Source organism: Crocuta crocuta, unplaced genomic scaffold (genome assembly GCF_008692635.1).
Source record: "Crocuta crocuta isolate KB4526 unplaced genomic scaffold, BGI_CrCroc_1.0 scaffold108, whole genome shotgun sequence".
NCBI classification, from domain to species: Eukaryota; Metazoa; Chordata; class Mammalia; order Carnivora; family Hyaenidae; genus Crocuta; species Crocuta crocuta.
Genome location: NW_027532825.1, coordinates 5,365,911 through 5,390,270, shown reverse-complemented (window position 1 = coordinate 5,390,270; position 24,360 = coordinate 5,365,911). Strand labels below are relative to the sequence as shown.

General features: G+C 39.8%; 1 protein-coding gene across 6 annotated transcripts in view; it reads right to left on the bottom strand.

The window, feature by feature from the left end:
- The window catches only part of COA1 (cytochrome c oxidase assembly factor 1), a 77,576-nt gene that overhangs the window by 9,224 nt on the left and 43,992 nt on the right, over window positions 1-24,360 (bottom strand). For 4 of the 6 annotated variants that reach the window (XM_077781127.1, XM_077781130.1, XM_077781128.1 and 1 more), the window contains 2 exons: window positions 18,969-19,139; window positions 17,606-17,735 (listed from right to left, as the gene is read on the bottom strand). The exons of 1 other annotated variant lie outside the window; for it this stretch is intronic. The gene's annotated coding sequence lies outside the window, so the exon portion shown is untranslated. The remainder of the gene's footprint in view (window positions 1-17,605; window positions 17,736-18,968; window positions 19,140-24,360) is intronic. One more of the 6 variants, XM_077781132.1, reaches the window with a different exon arrangement.

Genomic DNA, 24,360 nt, shown 5'->3' with positions numbered 1-24,360 from the left:
TGAAGAAGGGCAGGTGCCTGTTCCTAATTTGCACAAAGGCGTGGCCGGCTCCGCCTGGAGGGGGTCAGCAAAGGCTTCACAGAGGAAATCAACTCAGCAGAGAGAGCAGAGCTGAAGGGACACAGGCGCCATGTCGGGGGAAGGGCGAGCACAGGCCGGCAGCAGCGATGACGGCTGAGGCCCCCGGGAGCCCGGGCTGCGGGACGGCGGTCTGGGGACGGAGGCGGCTCCTGCGGAGGAGCCACCCTGGGCTGCTGGGCTCTACCCCACAGGGGGGCCGCAGGGGGGGGAGCAGCAGTGCGGTAGGAGAGAGTGTATCAGAAAGGCAGTTTCTTAAAATATTCTGTCACTAATTTGCATACCAGCTCATTGTAAAAAGGACGATGGGGCTAACATGGAGGCGAATTTTAGAAGAGAAGAAGGCAATGAATGAGGAAGTGAAGCCAGAGGGAAAATAATTTTAAGAAAAGGAATACAGCTGGGGTAACATTAGTGCACAAAATTACGCCCTCTGGTGCACTAGACATTTCTTCAAGGCAGCCGCTCTCCGCTCGGCGGAAAGGGAAGTCGAGCGGCCACAAGGCCCATGCCCAGGGGCGGCGGGACGCAGCAGCTGAGGAGGAACGGTCCCTAACAACACACAAAGCCCACGCGTGCTCAGCAATGGCGTGTCCGAAGTGCCCAGCACCGCACACGTCCCTAGGCTTGTTTTTCAAAGTTCACAAGTTCCGGGGCGCCTGGGTGGCTCATTCGGTTAAGCGTCCGACTTCGGCTCAGGCCATGATCCACGGTTGGTGGGTTCGAGCCCCGCGTCGGGCTCTGTGCTGACAGCTCAGAGCCTGGAGCCTGCTTTGGATTCTGTGTCTCCCTCTCTCTCCGCCTCTCCCCTACTCACGCTGTCTCTCTCTCTCTCTCAGAAATAAATAAAATACATTAAAAATTAAAAAAAAAGTTCACAACTTTCAAATCACTACTTTTTGGATAACAGCCCCTCATGAAAGCCACAAATCAAGAGTCCGAGCAGAAACAAGCAGTCCTAGAAGTGGCCCACACACTGGGGCCTAAATGGGAAGCTCTGACGGGCCACCCTGACTCAAAGGAGAACTAAGGCAGCCGTGACGACCGAGTCTGCGGGGAGCCCCTCACATGTGACAGTGAGGTGAGGGATCTGGGGGTGAGGTGGGGAGAAGAGAACGAAGACTCGGCCTCTACCCCTTTTTAATCAGCTTCAGTTCACCTACCTCACCCACTGCCTTGAAGACCGTGGTCACCAGCCCCCAACTCGCACACCACAAAGTCAAAAAGGCGTGGATTTGAGGCTGCCTCCAGGAATGCTATATTGTAGAACTAAGCTTTTGATCACTGAAAATGTGTTAATCTGATGTGAAAATCTGCAAGAAACTCAAAATCAGTTAGCCTAATACGCAGCCAATTAGGGGAAGATTTTTTTGCTTTTCAGTTAACTAAGAGGCAAGGGTTGTGACACATCTTGAAAATGAAGCTGGTTAGCCACACGAAGGTGGAACAGAGTACAGGCAGTAGCTCTGCTCTGACACAGGAAGGGTGACAGAGGGCCCCAAAGGCTAATGGCTTACAATCTCTTCTCAAAGGAGTGAGTGCCTTTCCAGAGTCAAAGGGCAATCTGTGAAACAGGGCTGAGGGCCCTCCTGTCGCCTCCCTCCGAGCCCCCAACCAGATGGAGGAGATCTGCAGGAATATCATCGGGGAGATAAACAGAATCAGCTAGAGAGAGGGTTCAAGCCACAGACACGATCTGACCAGGGAGGGATGGAAGCAATCTGGTACGATCTCAAACTGGGCTGCACATCGGACTCCTCTGAGGAGCTTAAAAAAATGTTTCTGGGGGGCGCCTGGGTGGCTTAGTCGGTTAAGCGTCCGACTTTCGCTTAGGTCATGATCTCGCGGTTCGTGGGTTCGAGCCCCACGTGGGGCTCTGTGCTGACTGCCAGCTCAGAGCCTGGAGCCTGTTTCAGTCTGTGACTCCCTCTCTCTCTGACCCTCCCCTGCTCACGCTGTCTCTCTCTCTCTCTCCTAGAAATAAATAAAACATTAAAAAAAATTTGTTTTTGATGTCCAGGCCACTCCCCAGATCAATGAAAATAGAATCTATGGGAGTTGGCATCCCGGCACTGGTGTTTTTTTTAACCTCCTCAGGTAAGCCTAAAACGCAGCCAAATTTGCAATCGGTGGTCTACAGGAACAAAGTCCAGAAGGTCAAACCCATGGGCTGTGGTTCAAAGGCTGGTCAGGTGATCCTGTAAGGGATCCTGGGACATTAGAGGATGGGGACAGCTACTCTCTCCACGCCACACACAATGCCTCCCCCACCACATCTTGAGAGATTTAGAGTCTATGGCAATAAATGGAATAGACTCCTCTTCCCAAGAGTTCTGGCCCCGGATAACAGGCACACAACCCTCGTGGGCCCGGTCAGATGGCAGGAAACTCAAGCACCGATCTGCCAGGGTGTGAGATAAAATCCTCGAGTTTAATAAGACGTGAACTCAGGAGGCCCTCACAGCAAGACAAGTAACCCAAAACCCAGCCGAGAAAGATGGACCGAGCTAAGATGATAAAGCCTTGATTTTTATAAGGCAGTTTTCTCACATTGTAATATTTCTGAAATCAAGCTATGTCTTACAAGCGGAGTCCCTTTAGTAAAGTGATTCTTTTCTCTACACTACAATCCCCAAATTGTTAAAACCATGATTTGCCTTAATATGTCAAGAATGGGCATAACAGGCAGCTGAAGTTGGAGCAGGGCTAGAAGCCTGCACATGAACCCAGGAGCATGTGGCCTTCCCAGCAAGATGATTAACCTCCCAGGATTCTTCTCTAACTCTGGGCTTTGCTCAGGGAGACCCACTTCAGGAATAATCTACCCACTCAATTTCCTCTGGATGACATACGGCTGGCCTGGCTGGTCCCACATCTGTGGGACTACTGTGGGCCAGGCATAAAGCAGGATATTTTATATGCACTACTACGATTTCTTATAATATCTTCAAATATTTTAGAGCTAGGAAAAAAGCCTTAAGAAAGGTTCTGAAACCTGCTCATGGTTACATTGTTACTCCACAACAGGGCTATTATATGTATCTGTCTCATCCCAGAGGCCACGATTTTTCCTTTACGTGACAAAACCCACGTTGTGGGTTTCCTAACAGTCGACCTCCCATGCGGATAATAAGTGCTGTCCAAGATCCATCCCAAAAGTTCACACGTTCCTTCTGCAGGAAACAAGCCATCCCTACAAACACACTAACCGTGTGAATGAGCAACTATGCACGTTCGAGTCTAGGCGAACCACAGATGACTGCGGCACCAGCAGAACTTCCATGGAGCAGAAGGGACACCCGCCTGTGCCATCTCTGAATCACGACAGATATTAAATTGTTCTAGTTTGAAGCTGCAAAGTTTTGAGATGGTTTGTTATGCAGCAATAGAAAACCAAAATATCATTTAAAACCTTTTCTGAAAGGATTTTAGAAACTCTGTAAAATGTACATTAATTTTTTTCAAAGTTTTATTTATTTTGAGAAAGAGACAGAGAGAGCATTAGCAGGGGAGGAGAAGAGAGAGAGGGAGAGACAGAGAGAGAGAGAGAGAGAGAGAGAGAGAGAGAATCCCAAGCAGGCTCCACAATATCAGTGCAGAGCTTGACATGGGGCTCAAACTCATCAACTGTGAGATCATGACCTGAGCCAAAATCAAGAGTCAATAACTTAATCAACTGAGCCACTCAGGCGTCCCTGTAAAATATACATTATTTTTAAGGGCAATTTTTTTAAAAGTAATGAATGGCTTAAAAAATACATATTCAAACAAAAACAAAGCAGAGTGGAAATATTCAGAGTAGAATTCAAGGCAAAAAGCCTTTCACTGAGTCAAAGATGGACAAAAATATAATAGCTATGATCAATAGGAGCAAACAACATAACACTAAAATATATAAAGCCAAAAACTAGTAAAAATAAAAGAAAAAATGAAAGCACTACAGCAAAAAACCAAATGTCATTTTCTATCTTTAACAAATCCGGAGTGCCTGGGTGGCTCAGTCGGTTAAGTGTCCAACTTCAGCTCAGGTCACAATCTCATGGTTCGTGGATTCGAGCCCCGCATTGGGCTCTGTGCTGACAACTAGCTCAGAGCCTAGAGCCTGTCTTCGGATTCTGTGTCTCCCTCTCTCTCTGACCCTCCCCTGCTCATGCTGTCTCTATCTCTCTCTCAAAAATAAATAAAAAACATTAAAAAAAAACAAACAAATCCAATGAATTAAGAAAACAATAAGGAACCACGGATCTGAATAACTTTTTTTACCTTGCAAAGTTCAGTGTGTGTGTGTGTGCGCGCGCGCGTGCACGCATGCGTATCTGTAAATACATATTTGAACATACTAAGATTTTCCACTGTCTAGCAGGTGGCATTCATTTCATAAGGCTTCATGGGACTGAGATAACATTCTCCTGTTTCCAAGGCCCAGTCCTGTGACTACCTCCTGGAGAATAAATCTGTACAATTCTTGAGAAGACAAAGTAAGTAGAGATCAGCAGTTATGTATAGATATACACAATAGTGGAAATTGACCTTTCACTATTGCAAGTGGCTATTAGCCTTAATTTTGAAGATTAAAATGACAAAATTTGAAACAGAGTTTCAAATAAGATGAAAAAAATTAAAATCAGCTTAATTCCATTTTCATTAGGAATAAAATAAACTAAAAATGTTAACAGTTGTCATCCAACCAATCAACAAATACTTGCCAACCGTGCTCAGAATACCAGGCACCATCTATGCACTGCTCTACAGCAAAGAACAAAACAGACATGTGGTCCGTAGACCTTAGGTTGTAGTGGGAGAAGATAAACAATAATAAGATCATCTTGGTTAGTGATAAATACTTTGGAAAAAATAGAGGGTCAAGAGAATGAGAAGATAAACTACAGACTGGGAGAAAATATTTGCAAAAGACATATTTGATAAAGGACTCTTCCCAAAATATACAAAGTACTCCTAAAAATCAACAATAGAAAAATAAACCTAATTTTAAAAATAGGGGGGAAAATTGAACAAATGTCTCACCAAAGAAGATACACAGATGGCATACGCAAAGATACTCAATGTCATCTGTCATCAGGGAACCAAAGAGATACTATGACGCGCCTATTAGAACTACTAAGAGCCAAAACACTAACAACAAATATTGGATATGGAACAGCCAGTGATGGTGAGAATACAAAATGGTACATCCACATTGAAAAAAACAGTTTGGCAGTAGTTTACAAAAGCAGCCTCCCTACCAACCTAAAACAAACAAATCTATGGATGTGACCTGTATGAAAATCACGAAGGGGAAACCGCACTAAAATGGAGTCAGGAGGTTTGGCAGGGGAGGTCTTCTCCCTACCGCCCATCCTCAAAGGCAAATCCAACAGGAAGAGAGGGACCTTGCAGGTGGAGCCCCCCCCCCCAGGCCCGAAGAAAGATCTTCCTCCCGCCCCGCACCACCTCCCAGCAACAGATCAGCCAATGAGAGACGGTCACAACTCAGCCAATGGGGAAACCCTGTATTTCCAACTCTCAGTTTACTGCAGTGGACTGTTTGTTGAATAACAGCCTTCCCAAGTCCCCATTTTCCTCTCTAAGAGTGTGCCCCTAACTTGCCTACTGTTCTGACATAGCTTACTGGACCCAGATTGCAATTCTTTGTTCTTCCCCCCAAAAAACATCTTTTGCTGGTGAAATAACTGGCAGTTTTCTTTTTAAGGTCAACACATGCTGGAGTATAAAAGAAAGAGCGATTTCAGCTGGGGGGTGAGGGAAGCCTCTCTGCCAAGCCACCACTTGACTTGAGACTGAAGGAGTCATTTGAAACCCAGAAGAGGCGCAAGTAGAGCAGGCTAACGCCTCCAGGCAGCCAACTTGGAATGTTCAAGAAGCAGCGGGCAGGTCGGCATGCTGACTGAGGGCCAGCAGGGAGGCAGGCTCTTCATCAGGTAGACACTTTTCAGGTATCAGAGACAGTTTGGATTTTATCCTAAGTGTAATGAGATGCTGCTGAAGACTTCAATCAGGATGATATAGTCTGGCTTGCCTTTTCTTTTTTTAATGATTTCTCTAGAAGGGGCGGGATGGAAGCCTGAAAACCGATTAAAAAGCTCCTGCCGTAGTCCATACAGGAAATGATGGCAGCTTGGACTAGCTCCTAGCAGCAAAGATGCCAAGAAGTGAAAACATGAAGTTGAGAAGCAGCAGTAACAGGAAACTGAGGAAAAGTGAAGGGCAAGGCAGAGTGATTTCACAGGATTTATCACTATTATCCTTAAACCTCCTTACAAATATTGTCAGCACTGAAAATTACCATGCACTTAAACTAGAAATGATAGAGTTGTGGTAGAAAGCTTTAAATAGTAAACTATGATTTCTAAATCTGATTACTCATGATGTCTCATCCGTTTGAATAAAAAATGTTTCAAGGCCATTCTCTTACAGATTTGAAAACACAGCAAAAAGATATTCGGTATTTTCTGGCATCAAAAACTATACATAAAGTACTCTGATTCATAACCATTTTGCAAGGGAGTATGAGTAAGGAAAACCCCTATTAAACATTTACTTCAGCAATTCTATTAAAAGCCTCCATTTTAGAAGAAGAAAGTATATAGGAAAATAAAACAATTTGGTATCGGTGACTAGAAGTAGAATCTGGGAGGCTCATGGCTGAATGTTCCCTCCTTGAAACTCTATCGTGTTCACAGTTTCAACTCTCTGTTTTCCTTTTACCTCTCTGGCCAGTCCTCTTAAGTTCCTTGTTGAAATTTATACTCTCTATCTCTTCTATTCTGCCCCTCATTCTATGTTATGGGCAAAACTGTGTGCCCTACGATCCGTTCATATCTTGAAACCCTAATGCCCAGTACCTCAGAATGTAACCATATTTGAAGATATGGGAATAGTTTTTTATGTTAAAAAGTACTCTTAATCATTCATCATCAGGGAAATACAAATCAAAATCACGATGAGATACCACCTCGCACCTGTCAGAATGGCTAAAGTTAATAACACTGGAAACAACCGGTATTGGCAAGGATGTGGAGAAAGGGGAACCCTCTTACACCATCGGTGGGAATGCAAACTGGAACAACCACTCTGGAAAATAATATGGAGGTTCCTGAAAAAGGCAAAAATAGGACTACCCTATGATCCAGCAATTGCACTGTTAGGTATTTACCCAAAGGATACAAAAATACTCATTAGAAGGGATACGTGCACCCTGATATTTATAGCAGCATTATTAGCAGTAGCCAAATTATGGAAGAGCCCAAATGCCTATTGACTAATGAATGGATAAAGAAGATGTGTATACACACACACACACACACACATAATGGAATGTCACTCAGCCAGAAGAATGAACTCTTGCCATCTGCAATAACACAGATGGAGCTACAGAGTATTATGCTAAGTCAGAGAAAGACAAATACCATGTGATTTCACTCATATGTGGAATTTAAGAAACAAAACAATCATAGGAGTAAAAAGAAAGAGGCAAATCAAGAAACAGACTTTTTTTTTTTTTGAGACAGAGACATTGAAAGGATTATAAGCCATGATCAAGTGGGATTTATTCCAGGGATGCAAGGAGAGTTCAATATCCACAAATCAATGTGATTCACATTAAAAAAAAAAAATGAAAGACAAAAACCATATGATCATCTCAACAGACGCAGACAAAACAGCATTTGATAAAACTCAACATCCATTTAGGATAAAAACTCTCAACAAAGTGGGTATAGAGGAAGTATGCCTCAACATAATAAAGGCAAAATGTGATAAACACACAGCTAACATCATACTCCGCAGTGAAAAACTGAAAGCTTTTCCTGCAAGACGAAGAACAACACAAGGGTGCTCTCTCTCACCACTTTTATTCAACACAGTATTGGCAGTCCTGGACAGCAATTAGGCCTAGTAAAGAAATAAATGAGTGGATCCTTATTCAAAAGGAAGAAGTACAACTGTGACTCTTTGCAGATGACACGATACTACATATAGATTACCCTAAAGCTCCCATCACCAAACTGTTAAAATAAATACAGTAAAGCTGCAGAATACAAAATTAATCTGTTATATTTCTGTACACTAACAACAATCGAAAAGAGAAATTAAGAAACCAGTCTTATTTATAATTGTATCAAAAAGGATAAAATACCTAGGAATAAATTTAACCAACAAAGTGAAAGACCTGTAATCTGAAAACTGTAAGACACTGATTATAAAAGGGAAGCCAATACAAACAAATGGAAAGATATACCATGTATATGCATTGGAAAAAGTAACATTGTTAAAATGTCCATACTACCCAAAGCAATCTACAGATTCAATGCAATCCCTATCAAAATACCAATGGCATTTTTCACAGACACAGAGAAGACCATCCTAAAATTTCTATGGAACCACAAAAGATCCCAAATAGCCAAAGGAATCTTAAGAAAAAACACAGCTGAAGTATCCATATTTCCTAGTTTTAAACTCTACTACTGCAAAATTACAGTAATCAAAACAGTATAGTACGGGCACAAAACAGACAAATGGATCAATGGAAGTGAACAGATAATTCAGGAATAAACCCACACATAATATGGTCAATTTATAAAATGAGGCAAGAATATACAATAAAGTCTCTTTAATAAATGGTATTGGGAAAACCAAATTGTTATATGGAAAAGAATGAAATTGGACCACTTTCTTATACCATATACAAAAATAAATCCCATATGGATTAAAGACCTGATACCATTTAACTCCTAAAAGAAAATATAGGCAGTTAGCTCTTTGACATTGATATCAGCAACAAGTTTTGAGATATGTCTCCTCAGGAAAGAACAAAAGAGACTACATTAAACTAAAAAGTTTTTGTACAGCAAGTTAACCATCAACAAAATGAAGGGCAACCTATTTGCAAATGATATATTTGATAAGGGATTAACATCCAAAATATATTAAAAACTCATTCATCCCAATATTTTAAACAATCCAATTAAAAAATAGGCAGTGGACCTGAATAGACATTTTTCCAAAAGAAGATATACAGATGGCCACACACACAAAGAACAATACCCAATATCACTAATCATCAGGGAAATGCAAATCAAAACCTCAGTGAGCTATCACCTCACACCTGTCAAGATGGCTATCATCAACAAACACACAAAATAACAAGTGCTGGCAAGAATGTGGAGAAAAGGGACATTTATGCACTGCTGGTGAGAATAAAAACTGGTACAGCCAATGTGGAAAACAGTATAGGTTCCTCAAAAAATTGAAAATAGAAATACCATACAATTCAGCTATTTCTCTTCTGCATATTTATCCAAAGAAAATGAAAACACCAATGCAGTAAGACAGAAGTATTCCTATGTTCACTGTAGCATTATTTACAATAGGGAAGCAACCTAGGTGTCCACTGACAGATAAATGGGTAAAGATGATGTGGTATATATACACAATGGAATATTATTCAGCCATAAAAAGGAATGAAACCATGCCATTCACAATAATATGGATGGACCTAGAGGGTGTTATGTTAAGTGAAACAAGTCAGAGACAAGACAAATGCTGTATGACTTCACACAGATAGAATCTAAAAAACAAAACAAAACAAAACAAATGGGTGTAGCTCAGTCGGTTAAGCCTCCGACTCTTGATTTCAGCTCAGGTCATGATCTCACAGCTGTGGAATCGAGCCCGGTGTCAGGCACTGCACTGACAGAGCAGAGCCTGCTTGGGATTCTTGGTCTCCCTCTCTCTCTGCCCCTCCCCTGCTTGCTCTCTCTCTTTCTCAAAATAAACATTCAAAAAAATAAAACATTGTAGGGCGCCTGGGTGGCTTAGTCGGTTAAGCGTCCGACTTTCGCTTAGGTCATGATCTCGCGGTTCGTGGGTTCGAGCCTCACGTCGGGCTCTGTACTGACTGCCAGCTCAGAGCCTGGAGCCTATTTCAGAGTCTGTGTCTCCCTCTCTCTGACCCTCCCCTGCTCACGCTCTCTCTCTCTCTCCCAGAAATAAATAAAAATATTTTTAAAAAAAAGAAATCAGGAATTCTTTTAAAAAAGAAATAAAAATAAAACATTGTTTACAAAAAAATGAGCAAACAAAAGAGAAACAGAGTCATAGTTACAGAGAACAAAACGATGGCTGCTGGGAAGGGGAGTTTGAAAGACAAAATAGCTGATTAAGAGGTACAATATTCCAGTTACACAATAAATAAAACACAGGATGTAATGTACAACATAGGGAATAATATAGAACTCTGTATAGTGACAGATGGTAACCAGACACTGTGGTGACCATTTTGAATGTATATATTTATTCATTACGTTATACACCTGAACTAATACAATATTGTATGCCGATTATTCTTCAATAAAAAAATAAATGCTAAAAAATTAAATTTTTAAAAATAAGGTAAAATAAAAAAATTAGAAGGCAAGAAAATGGTAAAATTGAGGACAGTAGTGTTTCTGATGGGGAAATTAGAGAGTGGAATGGGAAAGAACATATATATGGACAGTGTAGGGGAGGTAAAATTTTACCTCTACCATTGAGTCTCCAGATGGGCCAGAGAATTAAAGTGATTTAAAACAGATTAACAGGAGAAAGGCACACAAATTTTATTTTTACATATACTTGGAAGTTGCCACAAGAAAATGAAGACCTAAAGAACTGGCAAAACCCAAGAATTTCAGTATTAGGTTGAACAAGGAGAGATGATTTTGGAAAGAAAACTAAAATATATGGTAAACCTAAAAGAAAAATTGTGATTTTAACAAGGTCTGTTTGTACAGAATACCCAGCCTCAACTCCTAACTCTAGTGATAAGCATGTTTCTTCCCTGTATGGGGAGGGCATCTTTCACATGGGAGGTCAGAGCATCCTTCTTTGCATCTGCTGTTTTTCAAGTGCCTTTAGCTAAAAATAATCTTTATGCCAAAGTGGCATATGCTTAGTTAGCATATTCTGCCACCCTTCAATATTATTCTACATTCTCACATTAGGTGATCCATTCATAGAAATCCACAATCCATGTGTATGTGATACCTAGATTCCTTTGCATGTATTTAATGGTACAGACTTTTAAAATTAAAAAAAAAAATTTAGATTATACTAGCTCTGTGCCAAACATATAGTTAATGCCCAAGAAATATTAACAATTTTTAATGTGAGGTGAAAGTCCCTACTTAAAACTATAGTACAATTTGGATCTATATTTTAAAGATAAGAAGGAACCTGAGGAAATAGATCAAAATGTTCACAGTAACTCCTTCTGGGTGATGAGAGGCAGAGTAAATTAAGTTTTTCTTTTTTTTTTTAATTTTTTAATGTTTTACTTATTTCTGAGAGAGAGAGAGAGAGAGCGTGAGCAGGGCAGGGTCAGAGAGAGGGAGACACAGAATCCGAAACAGGCTCCAGGCTCTGAGCTGGCTGTCAGCACAGAGCCCGACGCAGGGCTCGAACCCACGAACCGTGAGATCGTGACCTGAACTGAAGTCGGACGCTTAACCGACTGAGCCACCCAGGCTCTCCAAATTAATTTTTTCTGTATCTTCATATTGATCTGTACTTTGCAATCTTCTGCATCAAGCATACTTAAATTACAATTCTGTTACAACAGAACCAAATAGAACAGTCAATGAATATAATGCCTGATGCACATTATGCCCTTAACAAATATGTCATAATAATAAAGAAATGTACATATCTCATCTTTTCAAGATTATCAAACTACTAAATGGCTTTGCTTCACCATTTTATCCTAGTAAAGTCACTCAAAGATCAATACAGGATATATTCTAAAGTCCCTTGTGCTTTTCTACATAGTTTATTAATAGCTTACCTAACTCCTCACTCAGCATTTTCTTAAGATACTGCAGAAACACAGGAGTGGGTCTAACCACCTCCTCCATTTCTCACTTAACCTCGGCCTCTGAACTGGAAAGGCCCGACTGTGCTGTCATAAGAATAACGGAGAGGGGCGCTTGGGTGGCTCAGTTGGTTAAGCGTCTGACTTCAGCACAGGTCATGATCTCATGGTTAGGGAGTTCGAGCCCCACATCGGGTTCTACGCTAACAGCTCAGAGCCTGGAGCCTGCTTCAGATTCTGTGTTTCCCTCTCTCTCTCTGCCCCTTCCTCAATCCCACTCTGTCTCTCTCTCACTCAAAAATAAACATTAAAACAAATTTTTTTAAGAATGGAGATAATATAAGCAATTTGCAATCTGTAAAGGGCAATGCAGTTGAAAGTACTCTTATCATCCTATACTTTTGAGTATCTTGGGGGCATAATCAGGTTTGTGATCCCAGTGACTATCAAAGAGTCTCTGAAACAAAAAAAAGGGGTTCAACAATGGCTTCTAAAATAGAATTTTTAAATGTGTCTTCCTCCTACCTCACCCAATAGTAGCTCTAACTCTTCTGCTTTATAGATTATAAGCCTCCAAAGACTGGGGCTCCTGGGTGGCTCAGTCGGTTGGGTGTCTGACTTCAGCTCAGGTCATGATCCCACAGTTAGTGGGTTCGAGCCCCGCATTGGGCTCTGTGCTGACAGCTCAGAGCCTGGAGCCTGCTTCGGATTCTGTGTCTCCCTCTCTCTCTGACCCTCCCCTGCTCATGCTATCTCTCTCTCAGAAATAAATAAAAAACATTTTTAAAAAATTTAAACCTCCAATGACTAAGATCGTCTTTGATAAAAATCAAAACTATTCTTAAAATTCAGCCCTGGGTAAACTTTTCTTCTGTTCGATGTGTGTTATATCTTACTAACAACACTCTGTGTTTACAGGCAAGTAGAAACTGTGTATTTCTCAAGTTCAGCATAATACAATGTTTGGCAAATGGTAAGCATTCAATATACAACAAGGATTCTTTCTTTCTTGTCCCAAAAGTGAAAGCCTAATAGCTTTCAGGAAGAGTTGGCAGAATTTACCCTAAATATATAAAACTGCTGGTGATACTACCATAGGTAATTTGATGATAAGCCACCCATTGTGTTATAAAAGAATGAACATAGCAACAAGCTTTGTTCATAATTTCAGCCTGACGTAATCCTAAAATTGAAGTGTATGATTTGTGACAAAATGGACCTGAGTCAAGGACAAGATTTCTTTGATGAACAGGCTTTATTCACTGAATCAGTCACAGAGGGAGTAAATACACACAAATCAGTATTAGGGCTTATCTTCAGGAGTTTCAAGGGCAGGCTTCTCATGACCATTCTCATTCCCACCCAGTCTGCGCTTTCTACAGCTGAACCATGGTGTAAGTATTAGNAACCGCGAGATCATGACCTAAGCGAAAGTCGGACGCTTAACCGACTAAGCCACCCAGGCGCCCCAGTATTAGGTATTTTCAAAACTGCTGATAAACCGATGGAGTTGCTGGGTTGAAGTAATTTTAAAGGTTAAAGGTCATTAGCCAAGTTTATTTTTCAATAGATATTACACTGTTTTTCTTAGATGCCATCTGTCAATACAATAGCAGTCCTTCATGTTTTTTCTTCCCCAACACACGTGACACAACCACCACATACATGCCAGGCTATAGAAAAAACAAGTACATTCACAGTAACACCATATCCTTCTTCCACAATCAAGGAAACAAGTTGAAAACCATTATAAAATTAAGTGTCAATCTACCATAATTTGTATTGTAAAAGTAAATTAATTACAAATTTAATCCAATTCTAGATTTAACAAATTACTTGCTAAATACCTTATGACCATTCACTACTCTCAATTATAGGGGGATCATGTCATACAGAGAAAGTTCAATTATACTTTAAGGGGAAAAAAAAAGAGTACACAGTTCAAGAGAATTTACATGAAAAATCTTATCAAGGAATCCTCCAATGAATTTGAACAAAGCCAGATGTTACTCAGTGTGTCACTTGTACCACTGGAATGAAATAATTAATGTACTGTTCTGCTGATTCCTTTAATAAGAAGCCCTTTAACAGATTTCTAAAAATTAGAACCATTAATATTTCATATTCATATGGGAAACTATAATTGGAAGAAAACATTTCCAGAACCTTTTTTTGGTGAGGAAGTTGGCAGGAGCCATTCAAAACGGATGGCAATTCTTTGTTTAACATGTACTTAATCAAAATCTACTACTAATTCCTCTGCCAATTTCAAAGGGTTTGGGAAGATGAGAGTGGAATCGAGGGAACTGGAGAATTACGCTATCCAGAGACTCTTCGGTGTTAAATCCTTCAGAATCAAGTCCTTGCAAAAGCCAGGCAAACTCAAGCTGCAAACCGCCTCCCTGGACTGAACACCTCACCCTTCATTAGCCACCAGAAAAGACTAAAGTTTTAAAGCCCTCAGCTAACATCATCCTCAATGGGGAAAACCTGAGAGCTTTCCCCCTGAGGTCAGGAACACGACAGGGATGTCCACTCTCACCACTGTTGTTTAACATAGTGCCAGAGTCCTAGCATCAGCCATCAGATAACAAAAGGAAATCAAAGGCATCAGAATTGGCAAAGATGAAGTCAACTTTCACTTTTCGCAGATGACATGATACTCTACATGGAAAACTTGACAGATTCCACCAGAAGCCTACTAAAACTGCTCCATGAATTCAGCAAAGTTGCAGGGTACAAAATCAACGTACAGAAATTGGTTGCATTTTTATACACCAACAATGAAGCAACAGAAAGAGAAATCAAGAAACTGATCCCATTCACAATTTCACCAAAAACCATAAAATACCTAGGAATAAACCTAACTAAAGATGTAAAAGATCTGTATGCTGAAAACTATAGAAAACTTATGAAGGGAATTGAAGAAGACACAAAGAAATGGAAAACATTCCATGCTCATGGATCAGAAGAATAAATATCGTTAAAATGTCAATACTACCCAAAGCAATCTAGATGCAATCCCAATCAAAATTGCACCAGCATTCTTCTCAAAGCTAGAATAAACTATCCTAAAATTTGTATGGAACCACAAAAGACCCTGAATAGACAAAGTAATATTGAATAGGAAAACCAAAGCATGAGGCATCACAATCCCAGACTTTAGCCTCTACTACAAAACTGTAATCATCAAGACAGTATGGTACTGGCACAAAAACAGACACATAGACCAATGGAGTAGAGAACCCAGAATTGGACCCACAAACATATGGCCAATTAATTTGACAAAGCAGGAAAGATATCCAATGGAGAAAAGACAGCCTCTTTAACAGATGGTGCTGGGAGAACTGGACAGCAACATGCAGAAGAATGAAACTAGATCAATTTCTCACACCATATACAAAAATAAACTCAAAATGGATGAAGGACCTGAATGTGAGACAGGAAACTATCAAAACCCTAGAGGAGAGAGAGGGAAACAACATCCTTGACCTGAGCCACAGCAATTTCTTACCTGACACATCCCCAAAGGCAAGGGAATCAAGAACAAAAATGAACTATTGGGACCTCATCAAGATTAAAAGTTTCTGCACGGCAAAGGAAACAATCAATAAAACTAAAAGGCAACCAAAGGAATGGGAAAAGGTATTTGCAAATGACATATCAGATAAAGGGCTAGTATCCAAAATCTATACGGAACTCAAGAAACTCCACACCTGAAAAACAAATAATCCATCCAGTAAAGAAATGGGCAGAAGACATGAACAGACACTTTCTCCAAAGAGGACATCCAGATGGCCAACAGACACATGAAACAATGCTCAAAATCTTTCATCATCAGGGAAATACAAATCAAGACCACCTCACGACAGACAGAGTGGCTAAAATGAACAAATCAGAAAACTATAGATGCTAGTGAGGATGTGGAGAAATGGCACCCTCTTACACTGTTGGTGGGAATGTAAACTGGTGCAGCCCCTCTGGAAAACAGTGTGGAGGTTCCTCAAAAAATTAACAACAGAACTCCCCTACGACCCAGGAATAGCACTGCTAGGAATTTACCCAAGGGATACAGGAGTGCTGATGCATAGGGGCACATGCATCCCAATGTTCGTAGCAGCACTTTCAACAATAGTCAAATCATAGAACAGCCTAACTGTCCTTCAACTGACGAATGGATCAAGAAGATGTGGTTTATATATACAATGGGATATGAGAAAGAATGAAATCTGGCCATGTGTAGCAACATGGATGGGACTCGAGAGTGTTACGCTAAGTGAAATAAGTCAGGCAGAGAAGGACAAATACCATATGTTTTCACTCATATGTGGAACAGGAGAAACAACAGAAGACCATGGAGGAGGGGAAGGGGAAAAAATAGTTAAGGAGAGGGAGGGAGGCAAACCATAAGAGACTCTTGAATACTGAGAACAAACTGAGGGCTGATGAGAGAGGTAGGGGAGAGGGGAAAATGGGTGATGGGCATGGAGGAGGGCACTTATGGGGATGAGCACTGGGTGTTATATGAAAACCCACCTGACAATCAACTATATATTAAAAAAAAGACTAAAGTTTTAAAGTGGTAGAGTTATTACTTAGATTGGGAACATATACCTCCCCACCATCAGTTCCTTAGAACACTATTCTAAAAACTTTGGTGTTACCAAAGAATTTCTATTAAAAATGATTATTTTTTGTTAAAAATAATAAAATCAGTATCTTTAATCAAGTGTTGGTTGATACAAAGGAAAAAATTAAGAATGCCTTCTCTCTATTCTGGCTTATATACTAGGTGAAGGCATGAAAACACACCTATAATGTGTTTATTGTTCATTTAGAGAAACATTCTGGCAAATCAGCATGGTTAAGTAAGTGTTACTTATTTGGAAATACTAATGTACCAGTAATCTGAAAAAACAAAACTACCAGTTTATTTCAAGATTTCAAGTCAAATTTTCATTCTGAATAAAATTTCTATTAACACAAACAAGTTGGGCTAGACTATTAAAACACCAAAGAATAGAGGAGACATTTAATGAATAAACTTGGCTGGTAACACTTTGCCTAAGTAGACTTTTTCAGAGGTACTGTGTTCTGGCTAAATGAGGCTGGCTTTGTTTCTTTCAATAAATTAGTGAAGGGGAAAAGGTGGGGAAGGGAATGTGACAATCACACTTAATCCAGACCAGGCTGCCATATGTCACTTTTTGTCTTTTGCTGGTTCATTGATTATTCATGAATTCACTACCTGAAAAGTGCTGTATTTATCTTTACAGCCAGAAAGCTGTCAATTCAGTTTCAAGCAAGCCTGTCTTTGTTTTGAATGAAACATACAATTTACGCAAAAAAAGTCTTGTATATGTGACACTGCCCTATGCTGTAATACAAGTATAAAAAAAACACACACGCACAATGCTGATATAATATAAGTGAGTTTCCATGTTGGTCCTGGCCTGAGCCTTATTACTATTTTTTAATGACTGTTACATCAAAAGAAAAATGAAGCAGTCTCAGCTTTTAGAGCCTTCGGCCTCTATGGATTCCCACAGAAGCCCTGAATCATTCTCCCTGTATTTTGTTATCAATGGTTTTACTGTTTCCGTTTCTTTTATTCTTTTATACATGCTTATTTCTGGCAAGTTTACTCTGCTATTAGCTTACCTGCTTAAAGCTACCTGAGTTCCAAGCACTGCTTCCCTGGGATGCATTACATCAGCTCTAGCTCAAAACCTTCCCACATACAGTCCCATGAAAGATGTCAGAGGTCAAATTCCAAGTTGTTTGCCAGCATCTACGGAAAACATATTGTTTACAAGGTATAGAAAGAGACACTTAGGGGCAGCTGGGTGGCTCAGTCGGTTAAGCGTCCGCCTTAGGCTCAGGTCATGATCTCACAGTTTGGGAGTTTGAGCCCCACACGGGGCTCTGTGCTGACAGCTCGGAGACTGCAGCTGCTTCGGATTCTGTGTCTCCCTCTCTCTCTGCCCCTGCCCTGCTTGTGCTCTGTCTCTCTCTAAAATAAACAAACATTAAAAAAAAATTTTTTTTTTAAAGAGACACTTAGCTTTTATCACTACCAGACAAGAAGAAAGGGAAAACAAGGTTGCCTAAAGACATTTTAAATGCTTCCTGATGCCAGTAAGCTTAAAACCATCACCACAAATCCACTATATTTTTCCTGAGGGAGGAAGTCAGAGAGAGAAAACAAATTAAAAATACACTTGCATCCTACAAATTCTTTGACTAGCTTGAAGAATAAAAAAGCAAAGTGAGGGGCACCTGGGTGGCTTAGTCGGTTAAGCGTCCAACTTTCGCTCAGGTCATGATCTCACAGTTCGTGGGTTCGAGCCCCGCGTCGGGCTCTGTGCTGACTGCCAGCTCAGAGCCTGGAGCCTGTTTCAGAGTCTGTACTCCCTCTCTCTCTGACCCTCCCCTGCTCACGCTGTCTCTCTCTCTCTCCTAGAAATAAATAAACCCCCCCCAAAAAAAAAGCAAAGTGAAATCTATACTTCAAAACTATCATTTAAAAGTTTTATAATAATAAAATATAATAAATAATAATTTGCCAAATAATAAATAATGCCAAAATATAAACTACATTTAATTCTCCCTAGGTGTGCTCAACAATAATTCTGACATGAAGGTTCAACACATGTGATAAAGATTAACAGTCAGTGATTGAGGGAAAAGACCTAATCCAAAATAAAAATAGCACCTCATAAATAGTTCCAACATCTGATGCATTCCTCCATGTTACTTCAGTTTATCTCTTGAAGATCCCCAAACTTAAACTTTTCTATATATTTCAAGAATGTGAAAAAAAAAGAATGTGATTAAGACCTATCTCTCCACTAGTAAGAATATGAAGCAGAGAGAGCTTTGATATTTCAGAACTCCACTGTAAGACTAAGTCATCAAATTCCTAAAGTAATTAAGGCAGGAGATCAATGTTTATGCCTAAGACAACAAAAGGAAAAAAAAAGATTCAAATACAGGTTGAAAGTTTTCATGATTTAAGACTTACCCATGTCAGTGTATAACTGTTTGGTAGGATAATCTACTTCCAGAAGTTCCTAGGTTGTTTGTTCTTTACCAAACGCATCACCACTTGTTCCACCATCCAAGATAAAAATTTAGGCATCTTCTGTCACCCTGCTTTCATTAGTCAGGATTAGGTACGGTTGCAGATCGCCATCTGCAACAAGAACAAAAACAGAGATAGAGACAAAACCGATGGCTTACATAAGATAGAAACTGTATTCTCACACACAAAGAAAGAAACCCTGATGTGGTCAGTTCAGTGGATAGCAGTTCAGAGTGCTGGACTCTTTTCCACTTGGTGATGTGCCATTCCCAGCATGTGCCTTCCACTCTGAGGTCCAGGGCATTAAGATGGCTGCCTGGGCTCCTGCTATCACATGCACGTAACAGCCAGCAGGAGAGGGGAAGCAGGATTGATTCAATCCTAAGATTTTTCTAGAAGCTGCACCCAATGCTTCTACTTTCATCTCATTAGTCTGATTTTAGTGATATGGTCACATCCACTTACTAAAAGAACTTGACAATGCATTCTTTGCACTAAGCACAAATAAGTCCAGCTAAAACTTAGGGTTCTATTACACAAAAGAAGAAGAAGAAAATGAAAGCTGGGATTGCCACAGTCGTAGGCTCTGATACTTCTCTTACTTTCTACATCCAAGTCTCCTCAGTTCTTTATCATTATCTAGTTAAGTCAACCCAATCAGCCTGGTTTTCACTTACCTCATCATCACCTTTGCTTGAACTATAGCATCCTATCTGATCTCCTTCACCAAGGTGTAAATTAGCTATTCCATTTGGGCACAGAAGCTAAAGAACAATACTAACTGGCATAAGTATGGAAAGAGCCATCTGAGTGAGAGGTACTATGCCTTTTCCTGCAGGCTTACCATGCAAGACAGCCTAGCAAAGGAAGAATAAATGTATTAAGGCCCCTACTGAAAGGCATAGAGATTGACTATAATCTGGTGTCTCTGTGTTTGTGGAAAATCTTCCTGTGGTAAGAGATGAGGGTCTTAACAGGGCTGAAAATTAGTTTGTTTTTCAGAAAATACTTCCCAATGGGCAGAATGTTGGGCCAGAATAAAGAAAAAAAAAGGGGCACCTGGGTGGCTTAGTCGGTTAAGCGTCCGACTTTCACTTAGGTCATGATCTCGCGGTTCGTGGGTTCGAGCCCTGCGTCGGGCTCTGTGCTGACAGCCAGCTCAGAGCCTGGAGCCTGTTTCAGTCTGTGACTCCCTCTCTCTCTCTGACCCTCCCCTGCTCACGCTGTCTCTCTCTCTCTCTCCTAGAAATAAATTAAAAAAAAATTAAAAAAAAAGAAAAAAGAAAAAAAAAAACCTGCCAACCTAGAATTCTATACTCAGCACAAATATTATTCAAAAATGAAGGTGAAGTAGGGGCAGCTGGGTGGCTTCAGTTGGTTAAGCATCGGACTTTGGCTCAGGTCATGATCTCAGCCGTTGCGGAGTTCGAGTCCCACATTGGGCTCTGTGCTGACAGCTCAGAGCCTGGAGCCTGCTTCGGATTCTGTGTCTTCCTCTCTCTTTGTGCCCCTCCCCAGCTCATGGTCTGTGTGTGTGTCTGTCTCTCTCTCTCAAAAATAAACATTAAAAAAATTTTTTTCATGAAGGCAAAATAAATACTTTTCCAGATAAATAAGATAATTCACCAAGAGCACACTTACATTATCTTTTTTAATTAAAATATATTTGACATATAACATTGTGTAAATTTAAGATGCACACATTAGTCTGACACATTCATATGTTGTAATAATTGCTGGTATAGCAATAATTAGCATTTTTATCACATTACATAATTATTATTTCTTTTTAGTGGTTGGAATAAAGTTCCAGTCCCTTAGCAAGTTTGATGATTTTATAATACAATACTGTTATCTGTGTTCACTATACTGTCCATTAGCTCTCTAGGACTTACTCTCATTGCAAGTTTGTACCCCTTAACAACACCTGTCCAATTTCCCTGCTGCACCCCCATTTCCTGGTAAATGCTATTTTACTCTCTGGTTTTAGGAGTCTGGCTTTTCAGATTCCACAGATAAGTGATATCATAATGTATTTGCTTCTCTCTGATTTATCTCATGAGAAATTTTAAAGTTCTTCTAGCAAAAAGAAAATATCAAGTGGAAATTTAGAACCAAAAGTAATAAGGAAGCTTATGATGGCAAATATGTGGCTAAATGTTAAAGATGGTTTCCTCATTTTTAATTTCTTTACAAGTTAATTGAAGTGACATCAGCAGAGTGACAGAATAGGAGTTTTCTCTGTCTTTTCACCAAAGAACAATTATGACAATTACCAATAAAAGAGTACTTTTGTGGAAGAGACATCCAGAACAGAATTGAGAGCCCAGAAATACACACACACTTATATGGTCAATTATTCCATAACAAAGAAGGTAAGAATACTAAATGGGAAAGTGATAGTCTCTTCAACAAATGGTGCTGGAAAAGCTGGTCAGCTACACGCGAAAGAATAAAACTATACCACTTTCTTATACCACAAACAGAAGTAAACTCAAAATAGATTTAAGGCCTAAAATTTAGACCTAAGACCTGAAGCCATGAAATTCCTAAAAGAAAGAATAGGCAATAAATTATTGGTCTTAGCAACACTTTTTTGGATGTATCTCTTCAGGCGAGGGCAACAAAAACAAACAAACAAAAAAAAAAAACAACTGGGACTACATCAAACTAAATATTAGCTTTTGCACAGTGAAAGAAACCATCAACAAAAGGAAAAGGCAACCTACTGAGAAGGGGTTAATATCCAAAATATATAGAGAACTCATACTACTCAACACCAAAATAATCCAAATAATCCAATTTAAAAATGGGCAGAGCACCTGAACAGGTATTTTTCCCAAGACATACAGATGGCCAAGAGACAAATAAAAAGATGCTCAACATCACGAATCATCAGAGTAATTCAAATCAAAGCCACAATGAGACAACACCTCACACCAGTCAGAATGACTAGCATAAAACAAAAAATAACAAGTATTGGTGAGGATGTGGAGACAAGGGCATTGTTGGTGGGCATGCAAATTGGACAGACACTCTGGAAAACAGGATGGAGGTTCGTCAGAAAAACTAAACATAGAAGTATCATAAAATCCAGTAATTCCACTTCTGGGTATTTTGTCAAAGAAAACAAAAACACTAATTTGAAAAGATACATGTACCCTTATGCTTATTGCATAACATTATTTGTAATGTTATTGTAACATTATTTACAATAGCTAAGATATGGAAGCAACCTAAGCGTTCGCTAACAGATGAATGGATAAGTGGAGTTTATGTGTGTGGCATACACAGTGGGATATTACTCAGCCATCAAAAAAAAAAAACTTGCCATTTGCAATGATGTGGATGGAGCTAGAGTACATAATGGTAAGCTAAATAAGGCAATCAGGGAAAGACAAATACCATATGACTTCATTCACATGTGGAATTTAAGAAACAAAATAGATTAATATATGGTACGGTGGAAAAAAAAAGAGAGAGAGAGGGAAACAAACCATAAGAAACTCTTAATGACAGAGAACAAATGGAGGGTTGATGGCGGGGGGTAGGTAGGGGATGGATGATGGGCATTAAGAAGGGCACTTCTTACAAGCACTGAGTGTTGTACGTAAATGATGAAACACAGAATTCTACTCCTGAAAAGAAAATAGTGCACGGCATGTTAACTAGAATTTAAATAATTTTTTTAAATTTTGCCTTTTGTGACAAAATGGATGGACCTAAAGGGTATTATACTAAGTGAAATAAGTCAGAGAAAGAAAAATACCATATGATTTCACTTATATGTGGAATCTGAAAAACAAAATGAATGAACAAACAAACAACAAAGAAAAAAAGACTCCCAGGAAACAAACTAGTGACTGCCGGGGTNGTGGAATCTGAAAAACAAAATGAATGAACAAACAAACAACAAAGAAAAAAAAAGACTCACAGGAAACAAACTAGTGACTGCCGGGGCGGGAGGTAAGGTAGCTGGCATGGGGTGTATAGGTGAGAAAGAAGTCCCAGGAATGAAAAGTACAGCATAAGGAATAGAGCTGATAATATTATAATAACTCTGTATGGAGATAGATGGCAACTGCGGTGATTGGGGTATTTCCTAACGAATCACTGTGGTATGATGTACACCTAAGATAATATTATACATCATCTATACTTTAATTTTTTAAAAAATTCTGACATTTGACTCATTGAAGAGGGTAAGAAGAACAATTTCACTTTACCCACATCACCCTTCCTCCAAGGCAGGGTGCCATATGGGCCTTAAGGTACAGCTCAGTACTGTAAGACCCACTCACCAGCAATTTTTCCCACAAGGGAAACAGCATGTTAAGTGAGTACCCAGCTTCCGCAGCTGTGTTATAATCTGCCAAAAAGACCCACTTCTTTCTTATCTCATCCAGAATACTGAGGTGAACTCAGTAGGTTCAGAAGGGTAGATTGGGCACCCAGGGCTAAAATGTATCAAAGACACATGTATCCTACCAACCATTTCATGAACTGAATCAGGAATCCCACAGCTGAGGTGCTGGGGGTGCCTTGCCTGCAATTCCACCAACTGGCTCATGGACCCCCAGCACTTCGCATGCCTCACTCACATATACTCCCACCCTGTGGCAGGCTCCTATGTGTGTGTTGCTCCATCCCACACTTTTAGTAAATGGTTGTGTTCAACATTCTTAATCAAGCAAAACTGTGTTTAAAGAGATGTATAGACAAGTATATACAATGGAATATTATTGAGCCATTAAAAAAAAAAAGGAAATCTGTCATTTACAACAATATGGACAAACCTGGAGGGCATTATGCTAAGTGAAACAAGCCAGAGAAATGCAAATACTGTATGATCTCCCTTATATTTGAAATCAAAAAAAAAAAAAAAAGGAAAGAAAAGAAAAATAGAAAGCAAAAAACAGGAAGTCAAACTCACAGAAACTGTAGAATGGTGGATACCAGGACCTGAAGGTGGAGAAATGGGAAGAGACTGGTCAAAGAGTATAAATTTTCAGTTATAAGTTTTGAGGATCTATATACAGCATGGTGATTATAGCCTACATAGCAAAATGTATAGTATAATGACTATGTTATGTAATTGAGATTTGCTAAGAAAGTATATTTTAGGGTCTCACACACATATAAAGGTAACTATGTGAGGTGAGGAATGTGTTAATTAACTTGTGTGAATCCTTTCACAATGTGCATTAAATCATAGTGTATATTAAATCATCATTGTATATCATGATGTACACTTTATTTAATTTTATTTGTCACAGATACCTCAATAAAGCCAGAAAAAAGTTAACTGGTTATTTAAAGCAAACTTAGTAAA